We start from the raw sequence: 19,908 nt of genomic DNA on the forward strand, positions 1-19,908 counted from the left end.
TGTCTCCCAGTGCTGTTCATCAAGGCCCACCTTGTATGCTATGTAAGTTCTTGCCAAATGGTAATTTACAGGTTATCAGAGAGTGAGGGGATCAGTGACCTCCAACTATCTTCATGCAGCTGGACACACTGTAACAGACACCAACAGAGACTTTCAGGATTCATTAGGAGGTGTGTAGGTGAAGTCCTTGCAACTTATCCAACTATAGGAAAACAGCTGCTTGCATCAATACTGATCCTTTTGACCGGCAACGCTGAGGAGAGTGTGGGCGTGTTCTTCCCCCTGGACCAACCTTCTCCCCAAGCGGAGCAGCAGGGACATCAGGCAAGGCTATTTAGCCCAGCCCCGGGTCACCTTTCCCACCAGCAACGCTGAGGAGAGTATGGGCGTGTTCTTCCCCCCGGACCAACCTTCTCCCCAAGCGGAGCAGCAGGGACGTCAGGCAAGGCTATTTAGCCCAGCCCGGGTCACCTTTCCCACCGGCAACTCTGAGGAGAGTGTGGGCGTGTTCTTCCCCCCAGACCAACCTTCTCCCCAAGTGGAGTGGCAGGGACGTCAGGCAAGGCTATTTAGCCCAGCCCCGGGTCACCTTTCCCACTGGCAACGCTGAGGAGAGTGTGGGCGCCCAGAACTAACTTTCACTTTTTTTTCCTTTTTCTCTTTTGATTATCTCTCCAGGGCAACGCGACGGACTAGCATAAATAATTACTTTAAAAATTATTAAAGAAATCTGCATTTTTCTTTTAGGCTTCCAATATGTTGGAGACACAGAAGTAAGCAGCAGTCAGGGGTTACTAGCAGCTTACTTCACAAAAGGGGTTCTCAGAGGAACGGGATTTTGAACTACCCGTTCTTAATCTCTTCTGTTAAGAAGGGTTATCTTAGGGATTTAGGGAAGGGTTTTTTTTTTAACTTTTTTTTCTCTGGAAAATCTTCCTGATTAAGGGAGTAATCCAGAACATTGAATCCTGCCCCACCCCTTTTTGTCTCCCCTATAGGGGATATCGGGTGGATCCACATATAATTAAGGAAAACTGAAATTTGCTAAAAGGAGATAGATAGATGGAAGCAAAGATATGCATAAACGTTAAGTGAATTTTACTTCTGTATGAATAATAGCTTTTGTTAAACAGTTATTGGTATCTTAGAGGCAAAGGGCCTTTGTTAGTATATTATTGTTTGTATTGTATGCATCAAATTTGAAGAAAAAAATAGTAAAATTTAAAAGAGTTTATTGTGGGTAAAATAATAGAAAGATGGGAGAAGTGTAATATTTGTAAGGAAAATAAGATTACTAGAATTAAGACTTTAAGTTACTTTACTATAAGTAATATTAATGGAAACAAGGAGCACAAAAAAAGATTGAAAAAGAAGAAAAATTAGAAAAAATGGCTACGGCAAAAAAGGTTCAGTATTTCAACAGCATCAGTTGCAAAGAAGAGGTTCAGGATCAGGAGAAGACTCGATGAGAGTAATAGATCCTATTGTGTCATTACTAGAGGAGGTAAAAATATTAGACAGGAAATGAGGGAAAATAGGCAGGAATTGAAGGAAGATTTAAAAGAATCAATCAGAGAAATAAGAGAAGAAATAAAAGAGGCAAGATTGGAAATAAGAAAATATATAAAGAAAGAAATGGATAGTATGGGGAAGAAAATGGAGATGTTATCTCAAGATGTAAATAAAAATCAGAAAGAGATAGAAAAATTGAAGGAAAAGATTTCAGAGATGGAAAATAGCCCAATAGAACCAATAAGAAAGCAAGGGACACAACAATCAATGGACTGGACGAATGAGCTGAGATACAGAGAAAGATGTATTAAAATAAGAGGTCTTAAAGAAATGATAAATGAAGATTTCTGTAAAAGAGTAATTCCTTCATTAGCGAACTTCTTAGAAATTGAAACGGAAATAATGGAATTAGAGATAGACAAAATTTTCAGGGTAAATTCACAACGGACACAAGATAAATCATTCCCAAGGGATATAGTAATTTGTTTTGTGAGAACAAGATTTAAAGACTTGATAATTCAAAGAAACTATGAAAAAACTTTGATTATAGAAGATACAGAACTAAAAAAATTCAAAGATATTCACCCCCAAATAATGATGGAAAGACAGAAATACAGGACATTAACCCAACTCCTAAATAAAATGAACATAAATTTTAGATGGGATAGGTTAGAAGGCTTATCATTTTCTTACAGACAAAAGAGAATTAAAGTAGACAATCTTAATAAGGCAAAGGAAATGGAAATGAAACTCAGGAGCAAATTTAAAGACGTAAGAGAGGAAAGAAGTCAAGTAAGAGAATGGAAAGTCAGCAAATATAAAGAAAATAAGAATATGGATGAGAAAAAATTATCTGACAAAGACAAAGTAGTACAGGATAAAAAGAAAAATAAAGAAGCAAAAGGAAACGGAAATCAAAAGGAGTCAGACAAGAATAATTTGAATGAGAGCAACATTTTGGAAGACTCACAATTAATTGATCTTGAATAATAATAATTTGAATAATTATTTAAGGGAAAACAGAAATATCTAAAGAACTGAACATCAAGTAAATTGGTAATAAGATTTTTACAGTGAAAAAAAATGGTTAGGATTATATCTTGGAACGTTAAAGGGATCAATTCAAGGATTAAGAGAAACATTATTTTTCATCGTCTGGAAAAATTACATGGAGATATAACATGTATTCAGGAGACTAGGATAAGAAAAAAAGAAATGAAATATGTTAAAAATTCAAAACTGGGAAATAGTTTTTCATCTTTTTCAGATTATTAAAAAAAGGAGTGACATTATATGTAAATAAAAAATATCATGCTAAAGAAATTTTCAATGATTGTAATGGAACATATATAGGTGTGGAAATAAAGCTTCAAAATTTAACATTATTGGCAGTAGGTATATATGCACCGCTAGAAGCTCGAGAACATTATTTTAATAAACTATACCACGAATGAATAAGCATGGAATATGACAATATTATATTATTAGGGGATTTCAACGCAGTAATCGATCCAAATATAGACAGAAAATCCAATAGCAAAAGAGCAATCAGAAAATCACAGGGAAAATTACCTAGATCCTTTTTTAGAATTATGGAAGATCTCAATCTGACAGATACATGGAGATATAAGTATCAAAATGCAAAAGAATTTACCTTTTTCTCAGAAGTACATGATTCTTTTTCAAGAATCGACCTATTCTTAGTATCAAGGTCATTATTAAATTTGGTCCAATCTATGGATGTTATGTCAAATTATGAGTCTGATCATAACATGATAAAATTGGAACTCTATAAAAAAAAGAATAAATTTATTTGGAGATTACAGGAAAATATTCTAAAAGATGATAACACAACGGCTATTGTAAAAGAAAGCCTGAGGCTCTATTTCAAAGAAAATCAAACAGAAGGGGTTAAAAAAAATGACAATATGGGATGCAGGAAAAGCTGTGATCAGAGGAATATTTATAAAACTACAGATAGAGAACAGGAAAACAAGAAATGAAAGAGAGATTAAGTTGACGGAGGAATTGAATGAGAAAGAAGAAAGATGGGGAAAAAATGGTGATAAAAAACTTAAGTGTGAAATAGATAGTTTGAAATTAGAGCTAAAATTGTTAGCAATGAAAGAAATTGAGAGAAAACTTAGAATATTGAAACAGACACAATTTGAATCAGGAAATAAAGCCATTGATTAATATGATACAAGATTATGGAGAGGTATCTGGCTTTAAAATAAATGTGAATAAAACATCAATATTAACAAAAAATATGTCAGTTTCAGAAGAACAAGAAATTGAAGAAATCTCGGGATTTAAAACAGTTAAAAAGGTTAAATACCTTGGAATATATATTACAAAAAATATTGAATTATATAAAAACAATTATGAAAAAATGTGGGAGGAAGTAAAAAAAGACTTATTAAATTGGTCAAAAAAACCATTTTCTTTACTGGGAAGAATTGAAATTTTGAAGATGAGTATTCTACCTAGGTTTATGTTTTTATTTCAGAATTTACCTATATTAAAGAATGAATGTTGTATTAAGAAATGGCAAGAAACTCTATCAAAATTTATTTGGCAAGGAAAAAAGGCAAGGATAGGTTGGAAAATGCTAATGGAGGAAAAAAGAAGGGGTGGTTGTAATTTGCCTAACCTGAAACTGTACTATTATTCTGTGTGTTTGCAATGGTTAGAGGAGTGGATATTATTAAAAAATGAAAAACTTTTGGAAATGGAAAATAGTGGAATGAGGTACAGATACCATGCTTATCTATGGTACGATAAACAGAAGGTTAACGCGGATTTTTATAATCATTTTATAAGAAATTCGTTGTTTAGGGTATGGGTTAAAATCAAAAGACAATTCTATAGACAAATGCCACTCTGGGTCTCGGTTCAGGAGGCTTTATATAAGAGAAAGAAAGGAGAGGGTCAAAATTGGTTAACTTATAGGGATTTGTTAATAGTAGAGGGGAATTGTTTTGCTTTAAAATCCAATAAGGAGTTAGAGAGCAGAATCAATAACAATTGGTTTCTGTATAGACAGATTTATGAAAGGTATAGATCAGATAAAAAAGAGTGGGAATTTACAGATAGTAAAAATGAATTAGACAATATAATTTTCGATAATAAGAAAGGTCATATTTCTAAGTATTATAGATTATTAAAACAACGGGACTTGGAGCGGGAAAGTGTAAAAGATTGTACGATAAAATGGGCACAAGATATAGGAGAGGTGATAGAAATTGATTTATGGGAAAAATCATGGCGGGACACAAACTCATTTACAAATTGTCAGAATTATAAAGAAAGCTATATAAAAATGATGCACCGATGGTATTTGTCACCAGATAGATTAAATAAAATGTATAAAAATGGAAACATCAATTGCTGGAAATGCTGCAAAAAAAGAGGAACTTTCTATCATTTATGGTGGGAGTGTATAAAAGCAAAAGAATATTGGAATGAAATCCATCTATCAATATCAGAAATACTAGGAATAAATCTCCCATTTAACCCTTTACTATATATGCTTAACATGACAGGTGTATTAACTAAAGAAATAGAGAAAAAATATGGACGTATAATTTTATATATGGTCACAGTGGCCAGAATGACATATGCGAGTTGTTGGAAGCAAGAAAAAACTCCAGCAAAAGAAGAATGGTTGAACAAAGTAGAAGAGGCAATGGGGATGGACATTCTAACAGCATATATAAAGGATTTGAATAAAGAAAAGGTTGAAAAAGAATGGGAATGTCTGAAAGAATATAAGAAAAGGCTTATTTGATAATTTAATTAATAAATAGGAAATGTGACTTTATATTATTAGAACATACAGAAGCTATATATGGTTAAATTAAAAAAAATGCATATGCTTTGTGGAAGGAAGCCACCAAGTAAGAGAAATTAAATAATATTAGGATTTATATATTTTACGGTGTTTGTTTTATGTTAATTGTGATGTATATATGGTTATATGGGGTTTTTTTTTGTATATGTGTATAGGTGTATGTATATATAATCATAAATAAAAGTTTTTAAAAAAAACAACAATACTGATCCCTTTGCTCTCTGACAACCCAGAAATAGCTATGTTGGGAGGGCTGCACATCTTACAAGCTCAGTTTTGAGAGGCTTTTGGTCACTGTTAGTCAGACGATAATTATAACTTGTAAGTTGCAATATCATAAGGCTGAGTTACAACATTATAACGTACTAACAGGATGCTAGCCATCAACCTCAAAACATTTTTGTAAATTTTTATCAGCTTATATTAATGTATGTGTCTATATACTTCTCTCCCCACTTGCTTTTCTTTTTCTTTTATCCTTTCTCTGTAATTATATTTCAAAAATCCAATGTTGGTATCTTAGATGAAAAAGAGTTCCCCTACACAAGGAAGCGGACATTTTTGGCCAATGTGTGACAGCCATGCTCCACTGAAAGTTATGAAACTGAAGTTACACATGTGACACCACTGTGCACTGTTGTGCATTGTGCCTTCACAGGGCACATTAATAATAATAATTTGTTTTATTTATATACCGCTATTCCAAAGATCATAGCGGTGAACAGCAAGTAAGCTAATTAGCAAGTAAGCTAATTTGCCCCCAACAGTCTGGGTACTCATTTTAGCGACCTCGGAAGGATGCAAGCCTGAGTCGAGCTTGGGCCCTTTTTGTGGTCTTGAACTTGCAACCTTGTGGTTTCGAGTGAATAGCTGCAGTACAGACATTTAACCACTGCGCCACCAGGGCTCCATTATGCATTGCTGTACATTATGCATTGATTGCATGAGCTATGCTTTTCACATAGTGCCTCAATGCATAATGTGCCTTTGGTTGTGCAGTGTGGCAATTCTGGAAGAAGATGGTATAGTGCAAACAAGGCATAACTCCATAAGTGTAAAGTTGTGTTACATCTCCTTGATGCAGGATCTCAGCCAATATTATTTTAAAAGCAGATCTCTGCACAAAAGTGATTCTGCTAGCAGTGTTGCCTGTTTGGTCAAGAAAACTTTACAAATTGCTTTGCACCAACTGGACTGGATTTCACTCCCCTCTCCTTGCATTTGGGTTCATTTACAAGCCTCTTGCTCATCTCTAGCCTATTGTCCAGAAGTTGAAACTCAGCAGTAACATTTTTGCTTGAAACTGGGCATAAATCCAGACCTATCTGTGGTCAACTCACTGTTGCACCATCCCCAGTTGATGAGGTAGGTTTACTGCTCCATTAAATTGTGGCTGACCTCATTGACAATGAATTCTGCAGAGAGAGACAAAAGAGCAGCAGAGAAGGGACTGGCATAAGCCATTCATTACAATCACATTCAATATCTGTTTGTTGAATAGTAGTCTGTTTTTTCAAAAGTTTCATTCCAGACTTAAGATGGGGATCAATAAATATAGTTTAGGTTGAATTTTCGGCACAGCTTATTCAGCAGATTTTACATTCCTATAGTTCTATAGCATAGATCTTTCTAGGAATGAAGTGGAACCATGTATTGAGCTTCCACTCAGTCACAAAGCAAGAGGCTGGCCATTGTTAAACATGCACGGTTAAACATACTTTTAGTCCCACTGAAATCAATGGCACTTTAGCAACTGTTTCCTATGTCACAGTTACTGCTTGAAGAGCATAACACAGGCCCTAAGTAAATATGATATTAATCTATCATTACCTCATGCAAATAAACAGATGGGAAGATGGAAAGAGAGAGAATAATAGCTGTGAGGAGAGAGTGACATACCAGATTAGAAGGGAGATTATGGGATTGTAGAGTTTTAGTCGTCTACCTCATGAAGAACCTAGTCCAAATGTTCTTAATCAGGAATCTCTTAACTACCAGGTTAAAACAGAACCAAGGACCATTAGAATTATGTTGTGCAGTACAAAATGTGCCTTAGTATGTTTTGATGAATGTCAAGACTGGAGCTCATACTGGAAGTACCCCCATGAAGGTTGCTCTTCATAGTGAGCATCACCAATGGTTTGTCATGGGAACTGGAGAAGAACCATGCAAAACACATGGAGAAAAACAGATGGTCATTAAAAGGTAACTGTCACAGGGAACAGTTAAAATGCTCTCCTTGATATGGTGGACATTTTGCTGCTGGACATTAAAACTACCACATATTTTGGGTTATTGTTGTTTTTAAAGTTGCAACCAAATTTCCCATTGCAAGATTAGGACTGCAAGGCCTTACCTTGCCTGGTAATGTCTAAGCTGTTTGGCTTTTCTTCTGGTGTTATGACCAGAATTCTGTTGTTGCACTATAATGCCATCATTACAGTGGTGTACATGTTAGCACAGTGGCAGGATGGAGAAGGCCACAGTTACAGTGGTACTGAGTCACCATGGTTGTAGTGGTTTGAACATTGAATTATGACTCTGCAGACCAGGGTTGGAATCCCAGCTCAGACATGTAAACCCACTGCCTGACTTTGGGCAAGTCACATGCTCTCAGCCTCAGGGGAAGGCAACAGCAAACCTCCTATAAACAAATCTTGCTAAGAAAATGCCATGATAGGGTCGTCTTAGGGTTGTCATAAATCGGGAGCATCTTGAAGACAAATAACAACAACAGTGGCAGTGAGGGAAAGTAAACCTGTAAAAGTGCAACTCCTAACATGACAGACTCTTGGACTATTGTACTGCACCGATAAAGTTACAGTTTATGTATACCAAGCCTGACTAGTTACATGTGCCAAACTAGATTCACTGTGTAGCATTATTAGGGCCTCTTGTTTGTCACATGCTTTCTTGTTTGGCTGAGATGAATTGTGAAGGAAACCAACATAGAATCTGAATAACAGGGGGAAAAAATGGGGTTACAGCAGCTATGAAGAATCACCAAGCTAAGATTGATCCTCTCCAGACGGGCCTTTTAGCACATAAGGAATACGTGCTAGGATTGCCTCAGGGCATCACTTACAGACACCCCACAACCCTAGCACACATTCCGTATGTCAAAATGGTGGCGCCCTATACAGATGGGCACTGCCATTTTGATGTGACAGCCACGCCGCATCCAAACAGCGCGGTGCAGGCATGACGTGCTCGCGCCACTGCAGGGCGCTTGTGGTGCCCTTTCAGTGGTGCCGGAAGGAGCTCCAAAACGGAGCTCCTTCCTGGGGAGCGCCTCATTCCCGCAGCCACCAAATGGCTGCGGGGACAAAGCCAGGGGGAAAGGGACCGAGCGGCCCCTTTCTCTCCCAGCAGCAGCTCCCTGGCGTGCCCTGGGGCATGAAGCCCTAAGGACGCCCCTTTCCAGGCCAGGGGGAAACGGCATTTTGCCACTTCCCCGAGGTCTGGAAAAGCGGCAGATCAGGGCCTCCAGGGCTGCCACTCTGGCTGCTCAGGCCCCTATCCGGCGGGGATTGCGGTGCCTGCAGGCCGCCCCAAAGGGGCGGTCTGTATCCCGCAATTAATTACCTTTTCCAGTTGTGTGTGTGTGTGGGGTCAACTGAGTCTTAATAAATTAATAAATAATTAAATAAATTTTAACTAAGTAACTAACTAAAAAACAAACTGTACAAGACTTTATTAAGTTATTTAGCTTTTTAATTACTTCTTGTTGTTTTTAATAGCCAGGATGCAACCACTTGCCCTGATTGCAGCAAAGACCTGGGAGACAATGGCCCGTTCCGGACGGGCATATAGTACGTCCCCAGGACGTACTAGGGTTAGGAAGGGGCGTCACTTCCTGACGCCCCTAACTCTAGTATGTACTGGGTACGTACAAAATGGCGGTGCCCTTCCACACGGGCGCCACTATGTTGACGTCGCGGACACGTTGTGTCCAGACGTCGCACCGTGGAAGTGAGGCCGCGAGTGTGCGACTAGCGCCTCACGGCGCCACTTCGGGAGCGCAAAAAGAAATGCCATTTTGGCACTTCTTTTTTGCTGCGCCCGAGAACCACGCGGTTTGGCCGCTGTGTATTCCCAGGTGTTCTGTAACGTGCCAATAATTCTTTGTCCTCTCCAGTTTTCCAAACAAAATCTTTCTTGTGTTTGATACTGATAAGAAGAGGAAAGATCCCAGTTGCATCCATGAAGAAAGTTCAAGTTGTCTACTCTCATGCCATTTTCCTTATCCATCATTCCCCTACTCCAGGATTTATTTATCTAAATAGCTGCACAAAAGCTAAAGTTATGAATAATGGCATGTCTAGTTTGGCCCTAAGTAGCATCTTAGAAAGACATTTAAGAAATAAATGTTATTACCATCTTTCTCCTTTGTTTCTGACAAACCATGATGGATTGCTTTATTCACTAATTAATCTTTCTAGGGATTCTGTTTCCTAAGGCGTCACAGCCTAGCCAGGTCCGTTCCTTCTGACATATTCAAAACAAATGTCCTTAAAAGAGATCTGGACTATATATGTCCTTGCCATTAGTCTTGTATTGTGAATTTTAGACTAGATTGACACAAATCTTTATGTCAGTGACCCTTAGCAGCTATTTGGTTAATGGCTGGCTATGCTACCCTTCATGCTTGAATGTTTGCCCCACTAGCATAGTGCACTTTTACCTCAGTTGTGTGGTGTGAAGAAAGAAAAGCAGATTCTTCATGGTCTTCAAAACTAAAAGTACCAGAGAGGAGACAGTTTTGCAGTCCATTTGGTTCTGAGGACAGCTTGAAAAAATAGGCAGCTTGGCACTCACATTAAATCTTGTTTAAAACGGATGTACCTTCATTGTTGAAGAGAGTTAGATTTGAATGATGTATGTGTAAATCCTTAGGATATCAAGAGTAAGCAAGATATTGTGAAAAGAACGAAACATAAATTATTTTTAAATTACTTGTACAGTGGATCCTTGTTATACGCTGGGGTTTGGTGTATAAGAAGGGCCGACTGTATCACTCAGAGCACTGGTACTTCTAGCCCAGAATTTTCTACATTTGAAATCCAAAAAAATATCTAGGGGTAGTTGTGTTGGCCATATAGCATAGGAAAATTAATGTCCATTTGCAATTCAAAGATGTTTCCTTGGATTCATCTTTGCTATATGGCCAACATGGCTACCACTAGATGTTTTTGTGATTTAAAGATACCACATTTTAGACATCACAGGGGAATCCTAAAGAGAAAGCCAGTGCACTGGGACCTTGCCATCTGAGGCTTCTGCCTCCAACAAAGGTAAAGCATTTTTTTCTAATATTGGGACTGATTGGCATGCTTTACCTCTACACCACCTAAAGTTTTCCTGCTGCAAAACATGAAGACTTCTTGATAAATTCAGTGTTCTCTACCTACATAAGAGCCTATGGCTTCACAAAGGAAAGAAACATGCTGGGTTCCAATGAAACATTTTCTTTGAACTGCAAATGCACATTAAATTTCATTGACTTTGAACATCAACCAGTGATGGCACGACCAAAGGGGAAGATGCCAGCCTACAGATAGCCTTCCCTAACATCTGAACTAAGATCAGAAACAGTAAATGCAGCCCTATGACTAGCATTTTCAATGTTTCCCTCATGTTTGCCTGATGAAGAAGCCAGTATGACTTTGAAAACTTGCAACATGTAATTGTGCATTTTGGTTGTCCCAATAAAGGTATCATTGTTTGGATGTTATTGGCTTTGCTATATGACCAACACAGCTACCCCTAGATGTTTTTCAGTTAGTTTCAAGGCAGGGAAGAGACTAGAAAATGGATTTCAATAATATCCAGTCAAACACTTTAAGTACTAAAAAACACTGGCTGTACAAATGAGCTCAGATCTAAAAGTATGGGTGTGTGATTTGATTGTATTTGATTCTTTCTTTCAGCTACACAAAAATGGCTAGTGCTTGTTTAGGTCATCAGGAAAGGAGTGTATCAACACCTGAACATAATAGTATTCTTGTTAGAAGAGAATATTACTTTCTGTCATTTGTGAATGTAACCATTTGAAGAAAAGCTTTGAAAAATACCTACCTTGCACCAGCTTATACATGCCATGACCTTAAAACAGAACTCGAAGGACATGGAGTGAATTCTTGCAATTTGCATTCAACTCTCCTCCTTGAAAATGAAAAAGTGATTCATTGACAGTGAACTCACCCGATGCTCATTTAAAGGTTGCAGAGGGAACTGCAGGGCGCGATTTAATGTGGCAAGTTCAGGGGTAGCTAGTCTCAGTCTCCACTTACTTTGGATGAACTACTATCATGCTTAATAATAGGCAAGAAGAACTTAGTGAGTCAGCCTCAGAAAATGTGTGTCGCTATTGAATAGCAGAGCTGCTTGCTTCTGTGCTAATAAAAACAAATTTTAGAAAACATTAAATAACCATGGCAAGCACATTTGGCATTAAAAGGCTGACAAAAATTGCTCCAACAAAAGTCATCTTCTTACTCAAGTAGAACAGACATTTTGACAATTTAGAAAGTCTCTTGGATAGATCTTCAATTGAGATTTGGAGGTGGGGGCCCTGCAGGCTCATATACCTTAAATAGATAAATAACTATCAGGAATTATGCAAACAAACAAACAGAAGCTTTTCCTCTTACTAGACCTTCATGTCAGAAATGCTGCCCCTTTGTGTAATGTTGGATGGTTACACCTAGCTTTCAGAGGAGACCTGCTAGGGAAGAGGATGGCAAAAGACGGCAATGAAAAAAAAATTTCATTGGAATTTTGAAGCACAAGTGGAATCTGTAACAAACTGTTATATAATATAATAATAATTATTATTTATTTATACCCTATTCTGCAGCCAAAAGGCTATCAAAGCGGCTTACAGATTGTTAATTGTAGTTTCCCCTCACCTACAGAAAGGTGTATTCTTGTTCAGGATGGCAGCCTGCCAGCCAGGTCTTACCTAGTTTTCACAGCAAACTGCCCAAACAGCATATGGGACAATCATCTTAGGGCTTTAATCCACAGAGAAAATGTGAAGATTTGCCATGGTTTTAAACAGAAAAGCTGGATTTTTGCATGTGTGTGTATACTGAGCTCCATAGCAACATTGTTGTGGGGCCCAGTAAAATAGTTCAGAAGCACGTACATTCATATGCATAGGGGGAAACCATAGCAGCCAAAGTTCTGTGTCCACACATACCGCAATTTATCAGACCAGGGTGATTCAGAAGGGAGAACTTGTGTGGACAGTTATCCTAAATGCATCTTGGTATGTGTGGCCATTTATATGCCTCAGTCTAGAGACTTATTGAAGAATGTTGGAGTGGGAGTGAGAGATGCTCCTCTAACTAGACTGCATTCTCCATTCATCATAAAATCTAGCAATTCATGGCCACTCTGTCCTAAAATACCAAGTACAGTGGTACCCCGGGATACGAAATGACCGCGTTACGAAATTTCCGGGATACGAAAAAATTAGATAGGAAAAAACTGTTCCGGGTTACATTTTTTTTTTCGGCTTACGAAAAAAATTTTGGTGCTTTTCGGCGCTTTTTCGCACGAAATCGCGGCTTTCCAGCGCTAGCGGCTATGGCTTTTTCGGGTTGCGAAATCTTTCGGGTTACGAACGGCGCCGCGGAACGAATTAAATTCGTAACCCGGGGTACCACTGTACTTTGATTTCACTGATCAACTACTTCCTATTGGTTAGGATCAAATCCAGGATTCCTAATCCCGTTGTTCCTTCCTCCACCTGTTGAAAGAGGAAATTACCTGCAAGGCACATCAGGAATTTGTTGGAAAGCTTATGCTTAGCATAGCTCTCCCTGCTGATAGCAAGATATACCAGTTCTTGCTTCTTTGAGATTTCTGAGATTTGTTTCATAAGATGATCATCCACCACCTCATCTTGGTGTGACATCCTATAATAAACTCCTACTACAGTGTTGTTTTTATTTATTTCTCCATGTATTTTTACCCATATGTTCTCCACTGATTCAGACTGATCACTCATGTAGATTTCTGTATAAGAGAATTTGTCTGACATATAATGCTACTCCCCTCCCTTTCTTCACCTTTGACTCTTTTTCAAAAGATTATATCCTTCGTTTCTTATATTGCAGTCATGGAAGTCAACCCACCAAGCCTCTGTGTACCTATAAAGTCATATTTGCCTTCCTGCACTAGGGCTTCAAGCTCATCTTATTTGTTTACCAAACTCTGTGCATTGGTGTAGACTTGACATCTAAAGCATTGTTTGTTTTCATAATAGTCAACATAATGGCATCCTCCCACACATGTTCCCAAGCAATCAGTACTAAGAGACATAATATCTTGGACAGTAGAGGCACATTACCATCATGGCTAGTAGCCCTTAGGACTGCCAGATCTCAGTGCCTGGCTATCTTCTACAGTCCTTGGGATAAGGAGAGAAATCTGAGGGTAACATTAGTACCTTCAAATGTGTGTTTGTATATACTTTTCCATATTTGTTAGACCAAGTGTTTTTGATCTGGATGACATACCCTTTGCAACTGAGGTAGAGGCTTAATAGGCAGCTGTGGTGGATGCTTAATGTATTGTGCTTAAATATATCACCAGGGGCTGGCCCTTTTAACATAACCCTTGCCAGCCTACCCCCAATCACTCTATACATTTATAGTGATATTATGCCACTTCAACTGCCATGGTTCCATTCTATAGAATCCTGATATTGGTAGTGTAGGGAGGAGCATTTAGAATTCTCATCCAGAGGCACCAGTGCCTCACCAAACAACAAACCACAAATCCAAGGATTCTATAGAATGGAACCATGGCAGTTAAAGTGGAATAATACAGTTATAATTGTATAATGTGAATGAGTTCTTTAGTCTCAAGGTTTGGTCCTGAAATCTCAGAACTTGGGATAGTCCTGAGCTGAAAGTCCTAGATCTCTATGGAATTGTCTAACTCCCCACACTCTTTAAAGTTGTCTCTGTAAGTGGCCATCACTACATTTTGTGACAGTGAATTTGACAGTTTGGGTTTGTACAGTGTGAAGAAGTGTTTCTTTTCATCTGTTCTGAATCTCCCACCATTCATACGAAGGGGACAGTACTGGTTTCTAGCATTATGGGAAGGAGAGAAAAGTTTCTCCCTAGCTGCTTTGTATATACACTGTTTTATATACTCCTATTGTATCTCCACTAACTAGATTTTTTTTCCTAAATAAAAGAAAACCTTATTATACCTTTTCCTCCAAGAGCAGTTGTCCCAGTCACTTATCATTACAGTTGCCCTTTTCACTGCACATCCATTGTACATTTTTATATGCAGTGACCAGAACTGGACACAGAACTCTACTTGATATTCCAGCATTTACGCCATAGATTTCTTAAAGCCACTGACAATTGTGGTAGTTTTATCTTTTGATTCTATTTTTAATAGTTCTCAATGTCCAATTTGTTTTTGTTTGTTTTTTTCATAGCAGCTGCACATTAATTCCACAGAGCTGTCCTCTACTACCCCAAGATCTCCTTCCCAGTCAGCACCAGCTAGTCTCCATCTAGTGAGGGTGGACTTGCCTCAGTTTACATTAAACTGTATATGCATTGCAATGCTTATTTCCACAGTTTTTGAGCTTTTTGGTGTCCCTTTTTATTATAACCACCCTAAACAATTACATAACCTCTAACATTTGACAAGTTATGACACACATGGCCAAGCAAACTCAGAGTGTGGTCAAGATAGCAAACGTTATTAATGAGGAAGAACAGACTAGTTAGAAGTGGCTGCACCAGTTTACTTTTGCCTGCACCTACTGGCAAGGGCACAATTTCACCCCCTCATCTACCTTTCCCCTCCCACTGAGCTGATTGAATGCAAACTGCTTTTGCACTTTGAACTCAGCTTGCAGAAAATGAAGTAAGCCAAGAACAGAGGGGGGAAATGGGAGAAAAAGAGAGCAATTAAGACATCATAAAAGCAGCTTGAAAAGTGGGATGGTTAATTAGGACTGTCCCTGAAAAACTGGGACACTTGGAAGGTATGGAATAATATGCACTCAACAAATTTAACTGCTTTAACAAATTATAACCACTAAAGCCTGGTGCAGGGGAGTGGCCCAATGCTGGAATCTCTTGGGGAACTCAAAATGCTTTGGCCCCTGATTCCAAACTTGCCACCAAGCTGCCTCCAGCCTACCCCAGCATAACTATAGTGTTAACAGAACCCAACCAGTAGAGAAGGTTTACGGTAGGCACAAACAGGGCCTCTAAAAGGCAAACATGCCTTCTTGAGTAGAAGGAAGGCACCTTTCTCTCTATCTTTTTTTTTAAATAATTTTTATTCATTTTAAAAAACATTAACAAACATTACATGTGTATAAAATTACACACATTCTTATCCATCCTTTATCTTAAGCTCCTCCAGCTGGAATTAATGGCACTGGTTTGGAATGCTCTCACAGATACACTGGTTTAGATGGATTGCAGAGCCATTTGTATATCCACTATCCTACAAATGCCTGTACAAAATCTACAGGATAAAGGAAATCAATATTTAAGGTCCATTTTCTATAGCAGGGCTGCTAATCCTGCAGGAAAGCATTGACCTATGTCCAATTATGGTTTTTTTTTTCCTTTTTCAAAGCAGCTGGAAAAGCCATTACACCTGATGGCAATCAAAGAGAAGCAGCGGTGCTGATCCTACTAACACTGAGAAAAATCTTTCATTAAACAATTTAACTGGGTAAGGACTAAAAATTGCTTCTCTATCAAAGAATTGCATGGCAGGATTTTAATTAAAGTGAATTAATATGGTATTTTCATTAATAATGCAATGAAAAGGGGGGAATAATGTGCAGGGAATTTAAGGAAGGAAAATACCCCTTGATTCTCTTGTTGCCTGACTAATTCTCACTTTTCTTCCATAAAACCTTTTGTTACTCATTGTAAACAGTTGATTAAAAAGCCTCTAAAGAATTAACAGATGAACAGGCTTACATAATTACTCTGAAATCTATCTTCTCTGGTGTTGTCATTTTTTCCCCAGTATTTGGTTTTTGGTTCAGTATTTGGTTCCATTGCTGTTGACCTTATTAAAACAAACACTACAGTCACATAAACACTTACTCTGTGTACATCTCACTTGGATCATGCTCTATGTACTCTAAATGTTGTTGTGTGAGCATTTATATTCCATCTCTCCTCAAGTGAGCTCAGTGTGGTATGAATGGTTCTCCATCTCCCAGCATTGTGTCTCAAAACAACCCTAGAGAATAGGGTATGGTCAGAGAGACAGCCTAGTCTAAAGTCACCCAATGAGCTTTGTGGTATAGTAGGGACCTGAGCCTAGATCTCCTAAATCCTCATTCAACACTCCTAACTACTACACCCCAGTAGCTCCCAAATCACAGGCAATTACTTGTGCTCACCCATTATATGATAAAGTAGTGTATTTTTTAAGTGTTCAGGAATGCAAGATGTACCTGGAGCTATATACCTGCATTGTAATAGGGTTGCCAGATTGAAAACTGAAGAGGTCTCCTATATCTTTAATGGCTCTGCAAAAGAGGGATTTTCCACAGCTGATGGTTGTCATGCAACACCTCCTGAAATCCCCAATTCTACTCAACCGTGGGTATAGTCAGCTCTCCCTATCCACAGAATCCTTATCCATGGGTTCAGCCATCCACGATTTGGAAAAAAAAAACAAAAACAGGCAGACAGACTGATTGATTTCCAAAAAATAAACTTTTACGTTGTCATTTTATATAATGGCACCATTTCTATGTCATTGTATTTAATGGGACTTGAGCATCCACTGATTTTGGTATCCATGGGGAGGAACCAATCGCCAACATGGATACCAAGGGCCTTCTGTACAATAGCTAGCTCTGATTTTTCAATATAGTATCCTACAGAATTCCTCTTCTATGCAGAACTGACTGGCTTGGACTGGGGCATTTCTCAAACTTTGTTCCTGAATATATTTAGAAATCATTTTGAGTTGTTCATTGCCTTCCCTTTGATCTAAACCTAATCCTGGCCTCCCATCTAAATCAATATTCTATTGGCAGGACTGGCTACTTAAAATGCAATCCCCTTTTCACTGAGTCAGCAACAGTATTAAGCTTTCTCTAACTATTCATTCTTAGATGGAAACTTCAAAAGATTCTCAAGATAGTCCTTTACCCACCTGAGTTTATGATACCATGTGCTTCAAAGGTTTTTCCTCTCCTGGATAAAGAGGGAGTTAAATAAATGTGGCTGGGGTCTTTTGCCCTTTGACTGCTTGACTGACCAGTTTCCATGGATACCTCTTACTGCTAGCCTTTGCCTAGCTCACACAGATATCATTTTGATTTCTAGGAACAATAAAGTTAATGATATAGACTGTATGCAACCCAATATGACACAACCTAGAGCCCTATTTTTTTTAATCCAAAAACCACATGAAGACCACGTTCAGATAATTTAAATTGGAAGTAGGCAACTTGGCACCTTCCAGATTTTGGGGGTCTCTGATGATCGTCATACTGGCTGGGGCCCATGGCAGCTGTTATCCTTCACCTTCATCTAGTCTGTTTAGACCAAGGCTGGAAAATCTGTGATCCTCTGTACATTAGTTAACACAAGCTCCCATCAGCTCCTGTTGATAAATACAGTAGTCAAGGATGGGGAGCTGTGTGTGGCAGGTTTGTTGCACACAAGGTCCATGTACCACACTTCACTCACTCTTGTTATGAGGTTGACTGAGCTGGGCCCAAGTGTCATGGTTTCTGTACCCTACATAGCTGATGGGTTACAAGAATCTCTGTCCTATGCCTACTTTGTACCCAGTTTTCCCTCTTTTCCACATCTACACACCATTGTTACATTGCATCTGGTAAGAGAACTGATTGATGGCATTATTGCTTTGACCTATGGTCATCGAAGGAAGGGCCTTTTAACAATATACAGTGGGCCTCGCCTTACGCGGGGATCCGTTCCAGATCCCTCCGCGTAAGGCGAATTCCGCCTATGCTCAAGCCGTGCGCGTGGCGCGGCAGCCCGCGGGGGCAACAGGCACACACGCCCATTCAATGAGGGACACGCAACCCCTTCCGCCCTGGCACGCCCCGCGGCTTGAGTGCGTTGCTCAAGCCGCTAAGGGCGCCCGTGTATGGTCGGGCGCCAGCTGTAAAACATTAAATCAGTTATATTACATATAAATATAATTTAAATTACAGTCTATTTATATAATATAAAACTGTGCAAATATTGTACAAACACTGTTGTCACTCCAGGCACTTGTGCACACAGGCAATATTGCAGTCCTTAGAAGAAAGTGCATCCTTCCAACGATGAAACATTCTGAAATATATGAGAAGTTAAAATTCGAAGCCTATTTTTTGTATCTACTTCTCACAGTTGTGCTACCCTAAACTCATTCATACATATCATAATCTGTTTCAATGATCACAGGTTAGGAATGTTGTTATCTGCATCTTTTAACTGCAAGCTTAATAGCATATTTATACGGTTCATGCTTTGGTCTGATAATCACAGGGAATCACAAATACTGCTATTTTAAATTGGATTAAATGGGTTGATTAGTGAGCAGGTTCTTTCTGGAGCAAATAGCCATGGTTTCCCGAAGCATTTTGAGTTAGGCTTAATTACATTTCTGAAGTCAGAACACAGCCCAGATTTTTACCAGTGTATATTGTCAGTTCGAGTTCCTAACAGAAACATAACAAATGTTTCTAGGGGGGAAATTGCACTAAGTATTGTGAAGCTCACACAATAAACGTAAACTCAGGAATTAACCAGGAGGACATAGAATAACAATGGTCAAATGCAATCATTCAAAGGTTTAGGATGCAGAAGAACAAAAAGTTCTATACCATAAACGTGATTGCAGAAGATATCGCTATTTGTAGAAGTACAAAAGTGGGTTTACTACACTTTTTTAAAAGAGGGGATTGGTCTTAGATTTATAGACTCTCAGGCTTCATTTTCTCTGAACACACCTCTTCCTACTTCTTCTTTTACTCATGGAAAGAACAGCGGCTGATCCATCTTTCTTTCTCCCTTACAATATGTTATCCAAACACAGCTCCCATAAGAAAAGGAAGAGGAATTTCCTCCCCAGGATGTTTTCAGGTATCATGTAAATGGACTACCAACTGCATTTTGCTCATGGTTAGGAATCCAAACAGAATGTTGGGAAACTAGCCAAACTGTGATCTGCTGTATGTAATCCCAAATGGCCCCCAACTTTTCCAGTCTTTCATTGAAAAACTGGCCCATTAAAAAAAACTTTTAGTTTCCATGGAGAATTAGGTAGTACAGATGGCTCTTCGTATCTGTGGGGGTTGCATTCCAGACCACTGCCACCCCCCAAAATGGCAAATTCTATGGGACCTCAAGTCCCATTCTCTTCAATGGCTGCATAATGTGCCTGGTAATTGTGCTGCTGCATATGACGCTATGAGGACAATGGTGTGCAGGCATCCGTGTTGCTCCACTCCAGATGGCAAGCCTGTGGAAAGGAAAAAGCCAACTGTATTTGAAAGT

Source organism: Sceloporus undulatus, chromosome 3 (assembly GCF_019175285.1).
Source record: "Sceloporus undulatus isolate JIND9_A2432 ecotype Alabama chromosome 3, SceUnd_v1.1, whole genome shotgun sequence".
NCBI lineage: Eukaryota > Metazoa > Chordata > Lepidosauria > Squamata > Phrynosomatidae > Sceloporus > Sceloporus undulatus.